The sequence below is a fragment of the Crocodylus porosus genome, unplaced genomic scaffold (genome assembly GCF_001723895.1).
Source record: "Crocodylus porosus isolate Cpor-Errol unplaced genomic scaffold, CroPor_comp1, whole genome shotgun sequence".
NCBI classification, from domain to species: Eukaryota; Metazoa; Chordata; order Crocodylia; family Crocodylidae; genus Crocodylus; species Crocodylus porosus.
In genome coordinates this window covers 50,371,598-50,395,217 of record NW_017728948.1, presented here as the reverse complement: position 1 = coordinate 50,395,217, position 23,620 = coordinate 50,371,598, and the positions used below count along the sequence as shown (strand labels likewise).

The 23,620-nt window shown below is 43.3% G+C and overlaps 1 long non-coding RNA gene across 1 annotated transcript; it reads right to left on the bottom strand.

Annotated features, from left to right (window-relative positions):
* Nucleotides 1-1,168: 1,168 nt before the first annotated feature.
* Nucleotides 1,169-22,248, bottom strand: LOC109321928. The gene is made up of 3 exons (XR_002104227.1): nucleotides 22,237-22,248; nucleotides 5,987-5,990; nucleotides 1,169-1,255 (listed from the first exon to the last, which is right to left on the bottom strand). It is a non-coding gene; the product is annotated as an uncharacterized LOC109321928 (long non-coding RNA).
* Nucleotides 22,249-23,620: the final 1,372 nt, after the last annotated feature.

The window sequence follows — 23,620 nt, the reverse complement described above, 5'->3', positions numbered from 1 at the left end:
GGGAGTGAATTGGGGTGACCACCCTGGGCCCCATGCTTTGGGGGGCCCTGTGGAGCTGGGCGGAGCAGCAGCTCCACATTCAGCTGCTCGCTACCTGCCCCCACCACCATTGCCACCGATGGGAGTGGCACCTTCTTCAGGTCTGGGACCTCTGGGATCAGAGTGGTGGTAGGACCCCTCATGGGCTGATTTGCCCCAGGCCCTTCACCCTGCTCAGGTCAGCTCTGTATGGCTTTATGTTGTTATATTTTCTGACCTCTTACAAACAATTTTATACATTGACTAATCAGCATTCTGTGAACAATTTGTTATTTCACTGGTGCATCTTTATATATTTCCCTGCTCAGTAGCCTAACAGATTATATTTATCCTTCTCAAAGTCAAAATGTTCATCTCTGCTCTATATAGTCTGGTATGCAGTAACTCCAGAATGCATAAATGATGTTTTTGAGACTCCTACAGTGTTATTTGCACTTATTTAGCAGAAGAGGCAGGTTTATTTCTTTCTTTACTTGCTTATTCTGTGCTATTTGGAAAATACAGATAAACTGAAAATGTACAACAAGTCTCACAAATTCTAAGGCCAATTTCAGGACGCTTAGCTGCATGTTTTACCAGTGAAATTTATTACTCTTGTAAAAACACTGTATAGAGGTTAGAACACAATGTTTTCATTGTCATGACTACCTCTGATGTTGGTAACACTGGTAACACAGTAACACTGGTAATTCATGAAAATGAATGAAAGTTTGGGGAAACATTAAAAAGTGCTGTTCCTACTTACTTTCTGTAACATTCTATCTATACATCCACTGTTGCTTTTTTCTAGGTAAATAGTATTTTAAAAAATACTTTGATTTTTACATTGCACACATGTAAAATGTATATATTTTTTGATTTTCTGTAATATTTGGTCTCATGAAATTCTTTTAATTTGACAGGTTTTTAGCTCTGCTGTTTTGAAAGATTGTTCAAAATACACTAATCGTGTTAAGCATATTCCAGTCACTTTGAGAATCTATATCATTTTTACTGATTGGGATGACACTTTTTGAAAACTCATGCCTCCTGAGTGTTAATAGAGCATTTTATATCCAGAGCTGGATTGGACAATAAACTGACATGGCTGATATGAAGTACCTGAATAGGATTTTTCATGAGGAATCATAGAATCATAGATAATTAGGGTTGGGAGGGACCTCAGGAGCTCATCTAGTCCAACTCCCTGCTCAAAGTAGACAATCCCCAACTATATCTTTGAAGGCTTTGACTATCCAGATCTTAAAAACCTCTAAGTTGTGCATGGAGATTCCACAATTTCTCTGCGTAACCTGTTCCAGTGCTTTACTACCCTCCGAGTAAGAAAGTTTTTCCTAAGATCTAACCTAAACTTGCCTTGTTGCAACTTGAGACTGCTGCTTCTTGTCCCATTATTTGCTACCAGTGAGAACAGTTTAGCTCCATCCTCTTTGGAACCACTCTTTAGGTAGTTGGAGGCTGCTATTAAATCCCCCTTGTCTTCTCTTCTCCAGACTAAATAAGCCCAGTTCCCTCAGCCTCTCCTCATAAGGCATGTTCCCCAGGCCCCTAATCATTTTTGTTACCTCATCTCTCCAATCTGCCCTCATCCTTTCTGTAGTGGTGGGCCCAGAACTGGACACAATACTCCAGCTATGGCCTCAGCAGTGCTGAACAGAGGGGAATAATCATTTCCCTCAATCTTCTGGCAACACCTCTACTACTGCAGCACAGTGTGCTGTTAGCCTTCTTCTTCACAACAAGGTTACACTGTTGGCTCATATTCAGATTATTATCTATTGTAACCCCCATGTCCTTTTGTGCAGAGATGCTACTTAGCCAGTATCAATCCCAGCCTGTACCAGTGCACGGGATTGTTCCATCTTAAGGGCAGGACTTTGCACTTGTCCTTATTGAACTTCAGTAAATAGTAGGAGGTCTTCTACATAGCATGACCTTGAAGGAGTTCTTACCAAATTGGTTTGAAGTATTCTGTTGTGCTAGTCATCATTTCTAATTTGACACAAAGCACCTGGAAGTCACATGAGGAAGCCATGTGAAATGGAGATTGTCACATGACCTAATGTAACTAAACTGTATATTCTCACAAAGAATATATAACTAAATTAAAATATATATTCATAAATGAATGAATATATATAGAGTCATATATTCATGAAATATATGTATACATATATTCATATATAGTCTCATATATATATATATATATATATATATATATATATACACGCACACACACACATACACATACATATATGTGTATACTTATAACTAAAACATATATTCTCCCCCACTAAAATATATATTCTTGCTAAGTGTGAAAAAGATTATTCTAGCATCTCTTGGCCCAATGTTGTAACATTTCATACATAACATTGTCTTTCAGGGGAGTCAGAAAATAGGGGCACTTTTATATGTGTTCTGACATGTTCTGGCTAGAATGCATCGGAGCAGACTCAATCGAGTGTGCTGGAGCATTTTAATCAGAACCCTCCAGCTTGCTGCAGCATCTCATGTGTTCAGCATCCCCGTGTTTCAAAATGGCTGTGGGGCACTTTGACTAAAGCTTGTCAAATGAGCTTTAGTTAAAGCACCCCTGCCGCCATTTTGAAACATGGGACACTGAATACATGAGACGCTGCAGGCATTTTAATTGGAGCAGTTCCTGAGATCCACTCCAATTAAAAAAAACCCTCCCACTCCAGAGCATGTGTTTAAGTTCTCTAGGATTTTACACTACAATAATTGTAAGGCAAAATGTTCACTATAAAGGAAATAATGTTGTGGCTCTGATAGTCCAGGAAATATGCATGAGACATATATGGGTGACACTTTTTATTGGATCATCTGTAAGGTTGGGATAGACTTAGACAAGTTTTGAATGAAATATAAAGACAATTTAAATGCCAACATAAGTCTATCCCAACCATGCAGTTGTTCCAATAAAAGATACTACCTAGAAAAATCCTTGTTCCTTCCATGTTAAAAAGGAACTTTATTTAATACATAGTCACACTTCAGTGGGACTGAACCTTTTTAATGACCACATTATTAAGCAGTGTAGTAAAAGAATGCTGCTGTAAGAATATGGGTGCCCAGCAGCAGAATCATGCACTGGCCTGCATCTTGCACTTAATTTGTGGTGGACAAGTGTGAATTAGACAGAAAATATCACTGATTACAAAGCAAGCTGCCAACTCCCTACCAAAATGACCTCTGTTCGATATAAGGAAAGTAACATATAATAATGATAGGAAAATAATGTGCCAGGTCTTCTGGCCTAATGTATTTTCTTCAGCCATTACTGAATGCAGTTAGGTGCTAAACTGATAGCTATATATTTAGAAAATCTCTTTAGTGTGATCATGTTGAACTATGTACAAGTCCTGGCAGAAACTGCATTTATGGCACACTTAAGGTATTAATTGTACCATAAACAATAACAGATATATAATGTGGACCATCTTTGTGGCTCATTTGTATCACACTTTTAAGTGAACAAGTGGCCCATCTGGAGGCTTCCCCACTGGAGATTATGATGCTTAGGTGAGCATTGATCTGGCATGGGACAACCCCAGGGTACAGAACACAGCCAGACCTGCCCAATCAGTGGAATTAGGATGGGGACAGCCCTAGGTCCTGGATCTAGCTACACCACATGTACTCCCCAGAGGCAGATAGACACCATGAGCCCAAAACCAGGGAATACCTCCTCAGACCTTTAAAAAGCAGCTGGTCATTGGGAAACAGAGACCGAGGGCAAGGCAAGATGTATGATTTTGGGGGTCCAGCATAACATTTATTAGATCTCAATTGCACAAGTGAATTTATTCCAGAAGTCTATGTGTCTCTCAGAGCAGAGTAAATTTATTGTTCTGAGACTTTGTATATAAAGATCTATTGCCTGTTGTCTCAGATCTGGCTCAAATTTTCTCAGGGGACCAGTCCTAAAGGATAAGTGATGTGTTCTCCTCTTACAGAGACATACCTCAGTGATTCCCTGGGGCATGTCATTGTAAGAGGGAAAAGCCAGGGTTTTCCACTTGTAGAGATGCAACCCAGGCAACCTCCAGGGCATGCCACTGTAAGCAGGGAGATTCCCCAGGGCACATCTCTGTAAGAAAGAAAAGCCAGAATTTCCTGCTTGCAGAGATGCACCCTGGGCAATCTCTGGGACATGACTCTGGACGCAGGGAGAGCCAGTGTTCCCCACTTACAGACACATGCCTCAGAGATTGCCCAGGGTGTCTCTCTGTAGGAGGGGAACCTGGCAGGTGCTCCTAGGGCTTGAGGGGCCCAATTGTTCTTGGACCTGCCAGGGGCAGCTGGGAAGTGAAGGCAGCTCCAGGTAGGTGCTCCTGACAGATGTCTGCCACAATAAAGCAACATAAATTAGAAAAGTGGGAAGTACACAGTAGGATGCAGTACAACAAGGATAAATGCAGCGTGCTGCATGTCAGGCTCAAAAATATCCAGCACACCTACTGGCTGGGAAGTGGCCCTCTCAGCAGCACAGAAGTGGAAAGGGATCTTGGAGTCATAGTGAACTCCAAAATGAACATTAGTCATTAATGTGTTGAAATCATCAGCAAAGCTACCTGCACTTTATAATGCATCAGCGGATGCATGACAAACAGAACCAAGGAGGTGATACTTCCCCTCTAAGCAGCATTGGTCAGACTGCAGTTGGAGTACTACATCCAGTTTTGGGTGCTGTACTTCAAGAAAGATGTTAATAGACTCAAGAGGGTCCAGAGGAGAACCACTCGTATGGTCACGGGCTTACAGGACAAGACCTATGAGAAGAGACTGAGGGACCTGGACCTCTTCAGCCTCCACAAGAGAAGGCTGAGGTGTGATCTTGTGGCTGCCTACAAATTCATTTGGGGGATGCAGCAAAGGATCAGAGATACTCTGTAGGGCTGTGCAAAATTTCACTGGCCGTTTCACTTCAACACTGTTCCAACTCATTTCGAGGTTGAACAGCAAAATCAAAGCAAAACAAAGGGTGTCAAAATAGCTTTGAAACAAAATGAGAGTAGTTGAAAGACTTTGAAAGCCAAAATGTTTCTACCATAGCACTGGGGATGGGAAGTCAGTCTAGCTGGGCTAACTTTCGATCCCTGCTGCAAGATTGCTGTTTTCATCCTGTTTTGATGTTTTACCCAACCATGGGGCTGGGGAAAGGAACTCAGCCCAGCTTGGCTGAGTTCCTAGCCCCATGATCAGGCTGGGGAAACTCAGTTCACCTAGGCTGAGTTCATTTCCCTGGTGCAACAATCACACTGGGAAAAGAAACTCAGCCCAGTTAGGCTGAGTTCCCAAACCCATCCGGGTGAAAGAAGTCAGCCCAGCTGGGCTGCCTTCCCACCCTCCATGCTAGATCGTGCCAGGAGCGGGAAGTCAGCCCAGATGGGCTGCCTCCCACCCCCTGCACTAGACTCTCTGCCCCCGGCTGGGGTTGGGAACTCAGCCCAGCTGGGCTGAGTTCCTTTCCCCAGCCCCATGGTTGGGTGAAATGTTGAAACAGCATCAAAACAGCCTCACTGTTGTGATGAAGTGAAACAGTGAGGCTGTTTCAACTTTAAATGAAATTTGATACAAAACACTTCCATCCAGAGCTTGAAACTGAAGTCAGAATGGAACATTGCCATTTCACACAGCCCTAATGCTCTGTTCACCAGGGTGCCTCTTGGAACAGTGGTCACAAACTGACAGAGAGCAGATTTAAGCTAGATATCAGGAAAAACCTCTTCACAGTAAGGGTGGCCAAAATTTGGAATGGGCTTCCAAGGGAAGTGCATCAGGGGTCTTTAAGAAAAGGCTGGATAAGCATCTGGGTGGGGTCATCTGACCCCAGCACTCTTTCCTGCCTAGGCAGGGGGTTGGACTCCATCTGTTGAAGTCCCTTCCAACCCTAGCATCGATGAATCTATGAAATTCGTACCACCCTTCTCTCAGCCACAAATTTTGGGCATTTGGGGTGTGACAAATCTTTATGGCAGCACAAAGGCAATGTCTGTTTTTATGCTTTGTCTCCAGAAATATTCTCCCCATTATTCTACTGGGAAGTATGTAGTTGTTCCTAGGTGTATGTTGGGGTAGAGGTCTTCATATTTTCTGGGAGTTGCATTTAACTGCATTTAGCTTATGCAAGATAGTTCCTTTGGTAATTATTATTATGTCAAGCTCCCAGAGTTTATTAGGTACTTTAAACACTGGAGCCCATTAGAAGCAATATGGAGCCTCACCATTGTAGCAGAAACACCAGAAGAGATCATGTTCTATATCAATATAGATATTAAAGTTATGATCCTGCCCTGCTATGTAAATGTTTATCACTTTTCAGAGGCCTGTAAAGGCAAATTTATAACAGCAAGATTCAAATCTTGTTCTGAAAGGATGTGGATAAATTGGAGAGAGTTCAGTAGAGGGCAACAAAAATGGTGAGGTGGCTGGGGGACATGACTTATAAGGAAAGACTGAGGGAACTGGGCTTATTTAGCCATGAAAAGTGGAGGCTGAGATAGCTTAATAGCAGCCTTCAACTACCTGAAAGGGAGTTTGAAAGAAGATGGAACTAGACAGTTTTTAGTGGTAATAGATGACAGAACAAGGAGCAACAGTCTCAAATTGTAGCAAGGGAAGTTTAGGTTATATATTAGGAAAAATTTTCTCACGGGGAGGGTAGTAAAACGCTGGAACAGGTTGCCCAGAGAGATGGTGGAAGCTCCATCCTTGGAGGTTTTCAAAACATAGATAGAAAAAGCGTAGGTGGGGATGATCATGCTTTGAGCAGGGGTTGGATTAGATAACCTTCTGTGGTCCCTATCTATCCTAACCTTCTATGATTCTAAAATATAACATATAGTTGCACACTTTTACAAGCTATTACTGTGGGAAGATCTGTTTTCCTATTTTTAAAAAAATACTTTTTTGCCAGTCATCAGTGTCAGTGTCATTGTTAGTAGTTGTTTAACCTACCAAATGTAGTAAAGTTCTACATTTTGTGATAAGCATTTAATTTTTTTTTCAGGAAAACTTCTCTATAATATTTCTCTAATGAGAAGACTCTAAAATGTAAATTCTGAATTCCCAGATTTGGCATTGCATCCTTAGCGTTTGTCTGAGACAATGATCTTTGGTCAATGTTTTCAAACTCCAAAGTTGTATTTAGACACATGACCAAGTGACTAATTTTTCAGAAGTGTTGAGCACTGATAACTCCCCCTGGAGTTGTTCGGTTTGATTGAAAACTGCTAAAACCAATAGAAATGTTTTCATTAATTTGAATGGGCTTTAGAGAAGTACTAGTACAAGTGAAATCTTATGGATGTTTAAAATCTTGCTCTTCAAAGAAATGTAGGTGCCTTAGGGCACATCTACATGTTGCTGTATGGCAATGTTGCTATGGCTCTATGCTTTAGTTCTTCCTTGTGAAAGTACTAAAGGCATGGTGCAGTATGGGTGGGTGCATGGTTAGATATTGCCACTACATCGCTGTAGCAATGCACTTTACTGGGGAAGTACCCCACTATGGCAACATAGCTGCTGATCATGTATAGTCCTACATGCTTGCTACATTGCCATAGTGCATGGTACAGCAATGTTGTGCATCACTACATCAATGTAGGGTGACATGTAGATGCGCCCTGAGTTCCCACTGAAATCAATGGGAACCAGGGCTATAAAGACCTTTTGAGGTTCTGCTCTTTATTTTTCAGTGCTGTTAAAAGTCAGGCTTAGATGCCTAAATCTGGGGTTAGGAGCCTAAAATATCATTATGGTGCTATCTATCTGATGCTACAGGTCTCCTTAATCTCAATGGAGAAAGGTGTAAGAACAACCAGTGGCAGGAAGTTAAAGCCCCAAAAAATTGCAACTACAACTTTTAATCAGTTAGGACAATAAATCATTGTAACAAACTACCAAGAGAAGTAGTGAGTGCTCCATTTTTTGAGAACTCCATTAAGTTTAAAACTTGATGACATTCCAAAAGATATACTAGCCAGAAAATAAATTTTACTCAATTCAGTTTAGGAGTAGCAGGAAATTTCTATAACCTGTGTTATGTAAGAGATCACATTTATAGTGCCTTCTAATCTTAACATTTACAAATCCGTTAAGATCCAAACGGTGTTTTGGAAGACAAGGGCTGGACAGAAGTTAAAAGTATTTTTAAAAAGTTCTGTAGATGTTAGTGAAGGGCATAATTGATGAAAGAGGAACTACTGGAATATGGGTAAAATCAGCAGCATAATTCTGCATGTTCAAGCATTTAATAATCAAAAGCTTTTGAAACACTTTATTCTAAAATGGTGAGGGGCTTATACTAACATTTTGAGACATACTGCACATATACCAGAAGCAACACAAATTATAAAATCTAAAGCTTGATTCATAAAATTGTCCAAAGCCAATTATGAATTCATTTCTCATCTTTATTATGCAAAACTTTCTTGGAAACATTTTATGCAAAGACGTGTTTCTAATAAAGATCTTTTCCCAGTGCTCATTTTTATTTCTAAATCAAGAACTCACAGAGGGTAAAATGAGGATCTAATGTCATCCTAAAACCATGCTCATTCCTTAAAAGGAGCGCAGAGTTCTTCTGAAAGAGTGAAATGCTTCCCCTTCCTGCTGGCTTTTGTATACAGAATCATGACTAGATAGGAAAATTATTGAAAGTGGAGTCACTTACAGAGGCTGAACAGAATCAACACCTCCATGGGTGACACTATTCCCTCAGAGTTCTGGCTTTCAGGAAGCTTGATGTCCTTGCCGTTTCATGAGTTGAGAACAGTTGGAAGATATTTTCCTCATTCTAAGATGGAGCCAGTCTTTGCAGAGCTGTTCCCTTTATTACTGATCTCTCAATGGGCTCATCCCTCTTGGATTTTGCTACGTAAGTCAGATATGTGACTGTGCACCTTTGGGATAGTTTATACTGATATATGGATAATGGTTTCTGTGCTGCTGCCCCTTTCCTTAGGAGTGATTATGGTCTCCTGCTAAATTTGTCATGCTGAAGTTTCTTGTGGGTTCTTCTAATGGGAAGTGAGGTCATCAGCAAAATGGTTTGATATCTCTGGATTACCGGGTTCTTCATGCTTTACAAAGTTTTTTATATTCCTACTTAAACAAGGTATCTTAATCTTTTGGTACAGTTATTTGGGAGTGGAACTGATGGCTCCTTTGGAGATTTTCTTTGGGAATATGTCCTCATTGTTATGGGAATATTATGCATATCAGTCAGCTGTGATATTTTCTTCCAGTGTGCTTTTCCATAGATTCTCCAAAGTCCAGGAAATGACAGTGGGGCAATTCTGACTGTGCAGAAAGTTTCCAAGAATTCCTTGTGAACCTGATAAGAGTTGCCTCCCTGTTGAGGCTGCCCACCTGAGGTTAGGAGGACAAACCTGTTTCACTGTGTGAAGGAAAAAAATGGACAACAGTTTGGAGTCATGCAAGAGATGTGGATGATTTATAGATCCCAGTATAAATTCCAGAACATTTTTCTCAAATTCTGTAGTCCCCCCAGAAATAAAATGGCTATTAGAGTCCCTAGCATAGGTATCTAGATATTGAACTGTTGGTAAATGGAGGGTATTCTATGATTCATCACGTGACTTAGAAACACTCATAGCTCTTTAAATTGACCAACTTTAATATAATATCACAGTGAGATGAAGTAGTTGCTAGGCCTGTACCAACTTGAATAATAATAAATACACCCATGACCCAGCCATATTTTTCCATACAGTTGTAACTAATAGGCCTGTGGGAAGCAGCAAGTATTTGCTTCAGATTTGGATCCAGCTGATTCAGAGGGACAGTGATCTGATCTGGTGATTCAAATCACTGTCCCGATTCAATTTGGCTGATTCGAAGATTCAGTGCCAATGCAGAGATTCGGCCATAGACTATATATAGACCATATATAGAAAATCACTCCGTCCCCCTTCCTCTTCTCAGTTTCTGTTGGCTGCTTGCTGCAAGTCTTCTGAATCTCCAAATCTCTCCAATTCGATTTGGACCTCTGACTGGGTCTCCCGATTTGATTCAGATTTGGAGATTTGGCTGCCGAATCAGGCTGGATCTCCTCTGAATCGAATGGGCTACTGAAGCTTTGCACAGCCTTAGTAACTAATAGTACTTTAGGCTTTTACTGTCAGCCTTCTAGCAAGTCAGGCAATTACCTCCACTTCTCAAAGACAGGCCCAAGGGTTCTCATTATTGAATCCTTCTTCAGCTGACAACTTTTTATTGTTGAGTTGAAAAATGAGAAGTGAAGAAACACTGTTCCAGTAGCACAGTTCTAGGGCACCTATACTCTATGGTCTGGGGTGGTGTGGGAAGCATTTTAATTAGCACAGCTCTCAGGAGCAGCTTTAATTAATACACCCATAGTGTCTTCTGTATTTAGCATCCCACATTTCAAAATGGTGGTGGGGGGTACTTTAATTAAAGCTTGTTTGAAGTGCTTTAGTTAAAGAGCCTTCACTGCCATTTTTAAACTAGGGGACACAGAATACATGAGATGCTGCAGCACATGGGAGCATTCTCATGAGATGCTCCAGTAGACTCGATTACTTGAGTCTGCTCCAACATGTTCTAATCAGAATGCATTGGAGCACATGTTGAAGTGCCCTGCAGATTCAGTCTGCTGTTCGCTACATTAGTTTACCCAAAAGAGTGCTTGCATGGTGCATGATGAAAGGGTAGCAACTTCACTTTATAGCAGAAAGACCAGATCATAAATGCATAGAAGTTAATACCTGGCATTTATTGTAGGAGGCAAGACTGAGTCATTAACGGGAAAGGGCCACTTGCAGGCTTCAGCCAGAAGCTACACAGACATTGTGCCAAGACTGTAACTTAATGATCAAGAGGATGATAAATGATTAAACAGTCACTTACTGAATGAAAAAGGAAATTCATTTGTCTAGGGTCACTTGCTAGAAAATCCTCAGGGATAGCAGGAGGCATCAGTTAAACTGTGCTGTTTTTGGCTACCATAGCGGTGAGGGATAGGAAGGTACATATGTGGACGAGAACTGTATCATTGACTGAAATTGGTCTCTCTCTCTTTCATGTGGACCTGTATCCCTATTATGCAATAATAAGCAATATATTGTTTTGGAGAAGGCTGTGGGCACTGTGTCTTAATAACTGACCACAGCCCTGAAGGACAGGCCTACAGCTCCTAGTGACACTTGGGCCTTCTAAGTAATCAAGGGAGGTAGGCAAGAGCCAAGTCTAAAAGTAAGTACGTTATGAGATTCTACTCAAAGAGAGGTAAAGGCAAAGGGAGAGACCAGGAATGTGTACTCTGTGTAGGAGGGTATAGAGGAGACAGAGTTCTAGTTACTTTTATGCCTTCCATTACTGTGGTATCTAAGCACCTCATGATCTTCAGTTTCTTTAACTTACAACCAGTAGCATAACTAGGGGTGGGTGAGAGGGGCACCCACTCTGTTCATCAAGTTTGAAAGAATGCTAGATTTGCCCTCCACCTCTGTGGACCCTGTGCCGTGGCAGCACACCTATGCTGGGAACTCTGAAACAATCTTCAACTGCTGCTGCTTAAAGAGCAACAGCTGGGATGGGCAGAGCATGTGTAGTGGCAGCAGCAGCTCAGCCAGGACTGTGTAGGAGTTCCTGGCATAGGTAAGATTACTGTCCTTTTGTTCCTGCTCTTGGAACAGTGTGCCCCCCACCCCACTTGCCCCCCAGGCATCGACTGCTTCTTATGCCACCATTCATGCTCCTGTGACATAGGGAAGTGCTTTTATCCCTACTTTACTTACAGGGAACTGAAGACTAGAGAGACTTGGAGACATTGTTAAATTCATGCTGGAAAACTTTGATGGAATGGAGAGATGTTCAGATCCTGGAGTAGGTATGGAATATCTTTACTTTGTTCCCCACCCTTCTCCAAATAGTTTGCACAGCTCTCCATGCGGTACTAGGTTCTCAGAAGCATGCTAAGAATATTCCTGCTTTCCCACTTAGTTCCATTCAAACCATTTGCCTTGTGCCCATTTGCCCTTCGTATCCATTTAACTTGGGGGCTTGCAAGTTGATTCCCTTGCCTGTACCCCTCTTCTCAGCCCAGTCCCCCAGCTCACTGTTATCTTTTCCTTCAAGCTATTCCAATAAGCCCTACCTCTCCTCTCCCGAAAAGAAGGGGGAAAGGGCAACTGATAAGAAATGTATCATAGTTTTCTGCTCACTCATGGTGCTTTTTGTGCCCTTCTTGTCTCATCTATCTAAACATACATTGCCAAGCTAGATTGTAAGCTTCTAGGTGCAGACACCTTTTCTTTCATTGTGCCTATCAAACACCCAGTGAATGCAGAGTCCATACAAAGAAATAAAATTAGCAATGCATCTATCAGCCAAAGTTGTGCTGCTTTTTCAAATTCAAAATGAGAAGAGAATATGCAACAAGAAGCATATTGCCCTTCTCTTTTGTCCTTCAGTGTCTACAGCCAAAGTGATTTAATAAAGCCCTTTGTAATTCCATATATATAGCATTCTTTCTAAACCACTACTTAGATCTTCTAACATTTGGCATACAGCACACATCCAACATCCTTTTACTATTTCCAAGAGTTTGCTTAGTCTCCAGACACGACTCCAAGGCTGAATGCATAATGCCCTAATAATCACTTACAACACATGTTCTACTTTTCCTGGATATACTACAGGGAGAAAGAGCCTTTGCTGCCTACAGCAGTCAATTATAACTATGCTTGGTGTTCTTCACTACAGGTATGGTAGGCTCTTGAGATCCTCCTTTCCTGCAATGATGTGTCAAAAATAGGGGACAGAGATTAAAATTATTAGTATTAGTATTATTAGTATTATTTGTAGTAGTAGTAATAATGATAATATTAATTAATAATGATGATAATATTATTGTAGTAAATTTAATGTAGTCTGAAGGTATCAAATGAAACTTATGCTTTCTTTGCTATACACCATACAAATGATTATAACAGATAATCCCCACTTCAGAGAGCAAACAATCTAGATTGGGTTATGAAGTGACTCAACAAGGGTGTAAATAGGCAAACAATGAAGCACATTTGTGAAGCAAGTTAACAATATTTTTGTGCACATTTGCATAGTTTAGTAGCCTCAGTGGTATTATAATCGCAAGTAACCTCCAGCCTAAGATAGTGTCAAACAGTACTACTTTGCAGACATTCCAGCAGATGTTTAAAGAGAGATTTAAAGGAAGAAAAGAAATAGCAAATATTCAAGTTGTTTTGATACTAGTCTCATAAAAAGATATTTCTTTTACCACAGTTCTATATAGCTGATAGTTGCCACAACATGAGAGGCAGTCTGGGAGAAAACATGTAATAACTGATGGCAGATGCAGGATAATATTTTCAGGATTTTATGATCTTGATTCTACAAACTGTAAAGCAAATATGTAACTTTATTTTGTGTGCAGTTTCACTGATCATAATGGGATCACTAACTTTTGTATAGACATGTACATATTTGAAGGATTCAGCCCGTAGTGTGTAAGACTCTTATGTCTGGGGATGTCTTTATTTTTGTGTTTTGCATAGAGTGAAGTACCTTTTCACTAAAATGGTTCTGGAAATCACCTTTCTGACAAGTGATGTTTTTGCTTTCCAGATGTACTATTAAACTGTATTCTGACTAGCTAAATGCCAACATTCTACTTCATAAAACTTATTGAAATATTGAATGATTCATTAAAACTTGTTTTTAATTTAGTGAATTAACACTATTTTCTTTTTTAGAAGTATTTTCACATGCTTATGTAACTGACAATAACACAATGCATCTTTTTTCCACTTCAGTGATGAGACACATATAGAGGTTTATGGACCTTCTACTGCCTCCAAGCTAACAGGGCTGTCTTTTAAGATTTGGTATTAATAGCTTATGTTTTCAGATCCAAAGTTCCAGCATCCCCACTAGGAGTTGTTTTTACATGGTTATTTGTAAAATTTCACATATATGCATGTGTACCTAAAATGATGTCATATGGCATATATACATATTAATCTTAATTTTCAATAACTACTGATTTTGGGTGCCTTCATTTCAGTTGCAAAAACATTTTGGAAAGCATGACTCCCATTCATGGGTGGATCCAGGATTCTGTAAAATTAGGTGTAGGAGCAGTGACAGGAGCTGCAGGGGTGGTGGCACATCCATTCCCAGACCATGCCGTGGGAGTAGTAGCTGAACTCAGGTAAGAGTCCCACTCTACCTCCCGTCTCAGCAGTCCCTTGCTCCCCCTCCATTCTCAGTGGGATGTCCTTTCCCCTCCCATTTCCCCTCCTCACCCTGCTTCTGTTCCCCATGGACAGCTGGGCTGCAGGAGGAGCTGGGCTTAGTCCTGGATAGTGGTGATGGTAGGCAGGTTCTTCCTCATTGAGCCTGTTCCTGGGCTGGTGGGGAACACTTCCTGGGGGGAGGGTGGTAGTGGTGGTGGTGGTGCGGTACTGGAAAGGAGGGGGAACCTGCCCATAACTGCCACTGCTGCTGTCTGAAGCTGAGCCCAGTCTCCTTGCAGCATAGTTGGAGTGGGGCAGGAGTGGCTCTGGAGCTTCCCCTGCCCAAGTTCAGCTGGTGATGGCAGCAGCAGTAGAGGGGCAAGGGCATGGGGAGCAGGTTCAGAAGCCCTGTGCATCAAAGGGTCTTTTTCATAGGTGCCAACTTTGGTTTTTGCTGGTGGGTATTTGCAGACATAACTCCCCCACCCCGCCAAAATGTCACTTTAAATTAAACTTGGTGCATTCCTGCACCTAGACCCACATATGCCCACAAGAGGCAGTACATTACTTCAACTTGGCTCTGCAGCATTTGTAGAGATCGGGTGCTTTAGTCAGGCTTTTTGGGCATTTTTATGTAATAGTTGATTGAATCAGCTTTAGCTAAAAGCACCAAGAAGTCCTGCTGAAGCACCCAATTTTTACAGAAGTTGCAACACACTGCTTCTTCCAGTAAAGTACAGTTTGTCTGTTTTGTATTCTTTTTTAATGTCTGCAAGCATGGCTTGTGGATGCTGAGTACCCACTAATTTTTTTTTAGTGGATGCTTGAACACCCGAGGAGTTGGCAAGTATGGTCTCTCATTTCTTTGCTCACACATACAGATGTCCAATTCTATACTATGTTTCCTAATAAATGACTTTGTTTGACTGAGAATTTAGGAACCCAATTACACCAGATTTTCTATGGACTTGGAAGGAGCCAATTAAATTGGATTTATGTTCTCATGAAAATTAGTTTTGAAAGGAAGGACTTCTTATTTCCTTCCTTTACCATCTTGGAATGTGGCTTGCCAATCTCCTATTATCATTTCACCTTTTGTTTATTGTCTTCACTGATAACATTGCTTTGTTTTTACAACTAAGATATTTAAAACAAATTGTATGAATTATAGCAAAACTATATCTGATACATTTGTGTACATCAAAGGTGTCAAATTCACCCCATGCTTCAGGCTACATCTGGACTGTAGGACCCTTGCAGGCTAGATCCAAACCCAGCAGTGGCAGGGGAAGCAATGACAGTGGGGCAAGTTATGGTGGCAGTGGGCAAGCGGTGGCTGCAGTATAAGCAGTACTGTATCAGCACAGGTATTGCTCACCACCTGTCAGGCAAGACCATTTCCAAAGGACCCCATATTTGCTTGGTCCACAAATTCCTGGCCCCTCTGGGGTCCCTGCATGCTAGAGGCAACAGCTCTGGAGGCACAATCCACCTGGTGGGCTATAGGTTTGACAACTTTGGGCTTCATCAGTCAGTATTGCTAACACTTTAAAGCTAAAGTATAGTGTAAGTATATTTGGATTGCCTATTCTAGGCAAGGGACCATTTCTTTCTATTACCCAAAGGTGCTTGTAACTGTGTGGGGAGGCTGCTCCAATATGTTGTAATTACAGTGCATGAGAGCAGGCTCAATTAATCAAGTCTGCTGAACCATGCTTAGATACTGCAGTTTCAGCCAAAGATAGTTTATTTCTCATAGTGTTAATCTCATGTACTGTGATGGCCTGTGTCCAGGAAGAATTATTTAGAAAGCTGATTATGGATTAATCATCCAAAATGTGACTAAGAGTAGACAAAATGCATAAACTTAGATCCAAACAGGAACATGAGTATAAGTTAAATACTGACCCATTTAGCAATAGAACTGAGCATTTATGCACTGCTTTTGTATTCAAATCACTGCACAAATATGAGCTAATTAATCCTCACAGTATCCCAATGACACATGTAAGTAAGTATTATCCTTATTTTGCAGAATGGCAAATTCAAACAGATTGTGTTTAGGACTAGCATTTTAAAATTTGGTAACCTACGGTCATTGCTGATGTGGATATTTGACACCTCTGAAATTCAGGTCACTCTCGGATGCTCATCTATAAATTAAAGCATACAATTTTAGGTCCTCAGTAATTGAAAACTTTGGCATAAGTAACTTTCCTAAAGACATATAAATCAGTGGCTGAGCTGAGAATGGGACTGAGCTCAGCTTCCTTATCCCCAACTCCCATTCAGTCATTACTTGATGTAGGCTGCTTCTCAGAAAGCTTGCTGACCACTGTGTCCATTCATGTAGATTCGACCTAAGAGAATAATCAACACTCTCTATCTTTCCATCATAACTATTTTTCAGAGGCATTTATTTTCCTTGATGAAAGACTATAACAGCCACATTTTGAGATAGTAATAATTTTGTTTTTGTATAAAGAATTGTTCCATGCTGGAAGGTTTTATTGCTATAGTAATGAACTAATTTTATTTCATTTTAGGTTGCTTTTGCAAATAAAGGCTGATATATAGGACATACAACTAGTCATATGAACGGATCCATAATGGATCAGACTAGTAGTTCACCTAGCCCAGTCTCCTATCTGATAGTGGCTTAAGTCATATGTTTCTGATGCTGTACTACTCCTTGTAATGGACAATTAAGGAAAAACCTCTTTATATGGAGAAGTTTTTTCCTAACCTATGTCAGTCAGAGGTTGATTCATCCCCTGAAGCATGAGAACAAAGCATTCTTCCTATCCAGGGAGCTGATTACTTCTTCAGGGGAGACAGAGGGAGAAAAAATGGGGTCTGGAAAACACCGTGAATTCCCCTCAGGAAATTCCATGAGAAACATCCCTTCAAGTGGGACGGGCGTAGAAACACTAGAGAAAGGCGGTGGGTAATAAGCAGCGTTCCCGGTTTTCTCTGTTTAAAAATCCCAAATTCTCTGATTTAAAAACCCTAAATCTGCATTTTTCTGTGATTAAAATGAAACAGCATTATATATGTGTGTGTGTGTGTGTGTGTGAATCAGTTGAACACAATATTTTGTTGATATATTTACAAGTTTCAAGCAATTTGGAAGCCTACCAGTGGTTCAATTCCTATAATAAAATAAATTCTAAATACCTATATGTTTTGGCATTTGATTTTGTTTTTTTATCATAGAAAATCAGAGCTCCCTCTGCCACCTTCACTCACCAGGATGCAAGTCCAGCTGCAGCTGTCCCCTCTGCAGCTTTGTGGTGCCAAGCTGCCCTGATATGCCGGTACTCTGCCCCATCCATGCTGTTGCACCTGACTCCCAAGTCACAGCCCCACCCCCAGCCCTGCTGGTGCCCTTCATTCCCAGCCCACAGCCCCCTGACCCCGCTGGTGCCCCCCATTCCCAAGCCACAGCCCCCCCCAGCCCTGCTGGTGCCCCTCACTTCTGATCTGTTGTCCCCTGCCCTCTGCCCCAGTGTTTGAGGAAGGGAGTGTGTGTGGGGAACAGGGTGGTTGTGTGGGGAAGGGGGTGTGGGCACAGGTGATGTGTTGGGGAATGGGAGGGGGCACAGGCAACAGGGCAGGGGGTGGGGGAAGGAGCAGTTGGGGGGTGGAGGGGCATGTGCCCCCTGAGATTTCTGCCCTCACAGTGGGGCATGGGGATGCAGCCTAGCTGGACCAGCTCTGGGCAGGAGCTGTTTTCACAGCCCAGCGGGCAGGACCTGGCATGAGAGGGGGCACCACCATGGCTACCAAGGTGAGGCATCCCCTGCCCACCCAGAAGTGGTGGGGACACAACTCCTTGCCACCACTGCTGCTTTGCCGCACCTTGGTAGCCATGGCAGTGTGGAGTTCTCTTTCTCTCCTGTGCTGGGTCCTGTCCGCTGGGCCATGGAAGTGGAGCTGGTCCAGTTTGGTTGCAAACCTGAGCTTCACTGTGGGTGTAGAAATCTTGGGGGGCATGTGACCCCTGGCACATTGCCTTGGCTGCACTGCCCCTCTTTGCTGCATCACCTGTGTTCCCACACCTTTCTGATGAGTCACTTGTGCCCCCCCCCGCCCTTCAATGTGTCACCTGGGCTCCTTTCCCCTCTGCCCCCACAGAATTACCAGGAGGGACCTGCAGGAGCTGCTCTTCACCACTGCTTGGCTGCCACATGCATGTGTACACACTTACGCATGTGGTGCCTCCTGACTCCCATCACCCTTCTCTGCTCCCTCCAGCCCCAAGCAGGCCCTGGTAAAGGGAGACCCAACCCTAAAAGTTAACCTGGGGCTGCCAGGAGTCTAGGTACAGTGATGATTCAGGGCATAGTTTTGGGTAAGGAAGAGTGAGTGGTTTTGCTAGAGACAGTAATGTTTCAAGTACAATCAACTGTGCCTCAACACAAAAACTGGGATCACACAATTGAGAACAGTGGGTCCTTGCTCTAAACTTTTTGTTCTCAGCTCCACCCAGAATTCTGTAATGCTCATTTTACAGGACAGTAGATTGGGGGTGTCACTTTCTGGTCTCTTACTATATTGTGAGTTGTTTCTATTGACTTCTTTAGGAATTGATCATACTCTACTCTTTCTAAGAAGTTTGTTTAGATAGGCATTTATTTGTTTTAAAAAGTCTCTAATTTCAAATGCTCCATGATTTTTACTACTTTCCCCTATCCCTTCAGTTTGTGAATATGTTCTGGAGTTGACACTTTTCATTCAGTATTCTGATGACAAGATCAGTCCGCTTTTTATGGACTGTTCTTGCCATGATGCCATTTCTCTTTTAAGAGTGACATGAAAGTATGTTTTAGATTCTTTTTTAGAATTGTGTGTAATGCCAGTCCGTGCAGCAACCACCAGATGGTAATGAAGAGCAGGCCAATTGTTTGTCTTCTGAGAATTGTGTCTATTACCACTGCGGGATATTTAAGCTTTGACAACTGGGATTCTAAATACCAAATTGCTCAACTCTTTACAGTTCATTGGGCCACTGCAGAAGTCTAACTTATCATTTGTATTTTAGACTCTTTTTGTTTCTTTTTTGGTATAACATTTTAAAGTCCTAGTTCTATATTTAGTATCAAAGTAGTCCTCGTGAGGCTATTGCCCTTTAGAACAGTGATTGGTATAAATCAAAGGATGGTTGAATTTTGAATTTATTTGAAATTCAGAAGTTATCCCTTTATTGACTAATGGATACATGTGACACATAGATCATAAATATGTTTTAAGAACTAAGTCGCTGTACTCTCACATACAAATACTGTGGGAGTCAACCACAAGAGCTGGCAATGTTGCCCAATACAACAGTTGAGCGTAAAGGTCCCATAATGTGTTGAACTCTACTCCCGTGACTATATGGCACAAATACTCTCCATGATTAATAAAAAAAATATTGAAGAGGAACAGCAATCCTTACATCTATATTTATGTTTTCCCTTCTTTTTCAGGAGTGGGATCCAGAAGCAGAGTTCAAAACCATAGCAAAGGTTGGCAAGAAGGTAGCAGCTAATTTTTAGCTCATGTGCTTTCACCTTGAGATATACTGTGGTATTCATAATCTTATCCCTGAAGTGTTGTTATCATGAAGGCTGCAGTACCCTACTGCCATGTGTGGATTAATGCACTGGCTACCTGGGCCCAGGCCCAGGGGTCCCTGCCTCAGCACAGATGCAACCGGAGGCCAGGCCAGGCCAGGCCAGGCATGCATGTTGTGGTGGGCCATGGCTGCCAGGTGCTGTTTGCTGGGTGCTGCTGCAGTCAGACTGAGCCATGGTGGGGCAAGGGGCTGCCCCTGGAGCTCCGTCTGTGCCACACGTGCCTGGTGGGCAGTGACTCTGCATCCCCAGAGCTGGCTTCACCACGGACCTGTGGGTGGGGGCAGCTGTGGCTCCTGTCCCAGGCCTGAGGGGCAGTGCATCCTGCTCTGGCTGCTGCTCCCCCTGTGCCAGCCAGGGACAGAACCCGTGGCTCTGGGGCAGGGTGCAGGTCTGGGGGGTGGGGGGCTCGGCCCATGGAGGGAAGACCCGGCCCAGAACTCAATGAATCTTAATCTGCCTTTGCCAGCTGCAGAGTAAAAACCATAGAACTACTGTCACTGGTGCTCACAACTTTTTTTTAATACATTATACATCCCCAGATGCAAGCTGGCTGTTGCCTATGAAAGCTAATGCCTCTCTGACGCATTAGTCACTAAGAAGCCACCCTGCCCTAACCTCTACCTGACTAACATAGATAAAATCAATTACATCGTGAAGTCTGTTCTGGAAACCTATATTGGAAGAAGTCAATTCCCCACTCTTTCCTAGATCCTAGATTATGATCTCCCCTTCTTAGGTGCATGGGGGCCTTATAATTATGCAAGGTGGGAACAGAATACAACTACAAATTGTGGCAAAGGAAGGGGTGGTTGGAAAGAGGATGAGGAAAGGGCTAAATGCTAGCAAAACTTGCAGGCAACATTTGATGTAAATATATACTACTTAAAATGAGAAGAAAGGATTTGGACAGTAGAGAGGTATAACTGGGGAAACTACAGGGAGGGAGGCTAGGGATGGAAGCATAGGGAGTCCCTTCTTCTTGTACAAAACTTTATTTTGCCCAGCATTAGCAATTCTTGACAGTGACCTCTGTCCTACATCTTGCTTTAACTGGCACTGTGGGCAGAACAGAGGTCTTTTGCAATGTACAATGCCCACGCTTCCCTTCTTTAATCAACCATATTTAATAGAAGGAACTACAGAAGTCTAATTAAAATCAGCAACACCACCTTTTCCCCACTTCCTCTGAAATGAATTCCCTACCACTGTTACAAGGTAGAAAAGGAATGTGTGTTAAAAATAACAGTGAGACTGCAAGGGACTCTTAGTAACAATATACTTCAGAGTAAAATATATCAGGCTAACCTCAACCTGGTCACTAACCTGGTGTTAGTGTCCTGAAGGTTTGGGGAATTTTGGCCACATATATAAGAACAAAACTGGGTCAGCTGAATAGTAAATCTTTACACAGATTTTTGGTCTGTGCTGAAAGAAAGAATGAGCTGATGATTAAAGTATTGGACAGGAGATATGAGTTAAATTCCTGATTCTGCCACGTATTTCCTCTATTATTGGGGAAAGCCCTTAATCTCTGGTTCTCAGTTGCCATCCCTGAAACAGAGAGAGTAATATTTGCTTTTTTCCTTTATCCTTGATCTGTCTTGTGTAAATTTTTCATGGCAGAAGCTGTCTCTAGCTATATATGGAAATTAGTATAATAGTTTGTACTGTAATATGAATGATTTTTTATTTTAATGAGTAATAATGCTGCTGAAATATACCAAGTCTACTACATATTAATGGACACACATAATGTAGTATGTGGAGTAATGTAGTATGGGGAGAACTGAAGGGAAGAAGCTTGCATTTCATTCTTCAAAACTTCTGAAATACATGTAAACAATTTGCACAAATCAAAATACCTGTGCACTGCCCCCACACAGGGCAGGGGGTTGGATGCCATGATCTATTAAAGTTCCTTCTGACCCTAAAAATCTATGAAATCTACAAATAAAGGGCATTTGTAGAATCAAAACTGGCTATCTAGATGGAGTATTTTGAAAGATACACAGCAGTAGCTTTGTTTTTTAAAGGAGGCAGAAAGGACATCTTCCCTGGTGCCAGCTCTGTAGTAAATTCAGGAAGATTTCCAGTGCATGCTAGTTTCGAAGATAATCAGGCATTTCAATGGCTGATGCTGTGGCAAATAATGAACAAAGCCCTTCTGGGTCAGCTTTGGCTGCATGTATAGTCTTACTGGAATCAGCTACAGAACCTGCTTTGTATATATGCTAGCAGAGTGAACTTCAGCATTCACGCTGACATTTATATGCCCACTAGTGTCCCAGTCCAAACAACACAAGGACACAGCCAAGGCTGGGGACTTTGATTGGGGCATGTTGATGCTCTTACTGGGAGCATAGCTGGAACGGACCTCCACTCAGCATCACAAGGATCATGGGTCAGGGGTGCATGTGCCTCCCCAGCAACCAGTCAGCAACTGGGGAGGTCCCCCCCACCCCAACAAAGGGGGGTCCTCTGCGGCCGATCGCTCCCACCTGCCCATTGCCTAAGCGGTGAGCGCGGCCGGCCAGGGGGTGCACCAGTGCTCTCAAGGGGTGCCCGTGCACCCCCCCCATGCACCACCACTGACACTGACCATCTTATTTGGGGTCAGGAAGAAACTTTACCCCATGGTCAGACTGGTACAGACTGTGAGGGTTTTTGCCTTCCTCTGTAGGGGGAAGTCTCTACCTGAGACCTCCTGCTCATATATATTGACTTGTTACAGAAGCAGGACATTGGCTGCCGAGGTTTCCTTGCTGTTAGGTCGGTGCTGTGTCAACGCTGTAGGTCTGTATTGCATCAGGGCTGTAGCGCTGAGGCTCTTATGCAGAGTTTACATGATGGTTTGGGTGGGCTGGTGAAGGTCGTGCCTCAGGTAGAGGGCTGCACTACATGCCCCTGGAGGTCACTTCCAGCCCTACGTCTCTAGGCTTCAATGCAAGAACAAACTGGTTGCAGTAAATCAGCCTGGGAAGACGCCGGGAGCGAGCGGCGCATTTCTAGAGGGATCCGGCAGTAATTGGTGCCTAGAAAGGGAATGACCGGAGTCACCAAACCTGGTTTCACCCTTAGGGGGAGGAGGGAGCCCCAGACAAGAAGCCCAAACCCCAGCCCGGGAGTGTGGAGGCGCCTCTGTCTCTCCACTGCCCCAGGGGAATTAGCTCGATTACATCCGCGTGTGGGCTGGGCTGCGCTGGGGTGAAGCGCTCTGGACACTGCCCAGCCCCGCCAGCTACAGCCTGCCGCGACCGCCGGAGCCTGCTCCTTCCACGCCGGGGGCCGCATCCCCTTCCCCCCGCGAGGCGACGGAGGCGGAGGAAGACGTCGCCCGGGGAGGGAAGGGGGCGACAGCAGCCTGCGTCACGCGGGAGCCGCGGCTCCGGAGCAGCACCCACAGCGCCCCGAGGGGGCGGGCGAGCGGCGGGGACCCTTCTCCTCGGGAAGGGCCGGCCTCTCGCTGAGTGACACCTCTCCGCGCCAATCACCGGCGGGGCCTCGCCCCCCTCCCCTCCGCCTCGCGGGGCAGCGCGTGGGGCCGCGTTAACCCCTTCCGTGCCGGGCGGGGGAGCAGCAGCCGCCAGGCGCGGGGAGCGGTGCGGCCCCGGCTCAGAGCGCGGCTCGCAGGGGCAGCGGCAGCGGCAGCGGCAGCCTGGTGCCCACGGCGAAGGAGCGGCGCGGACAGGC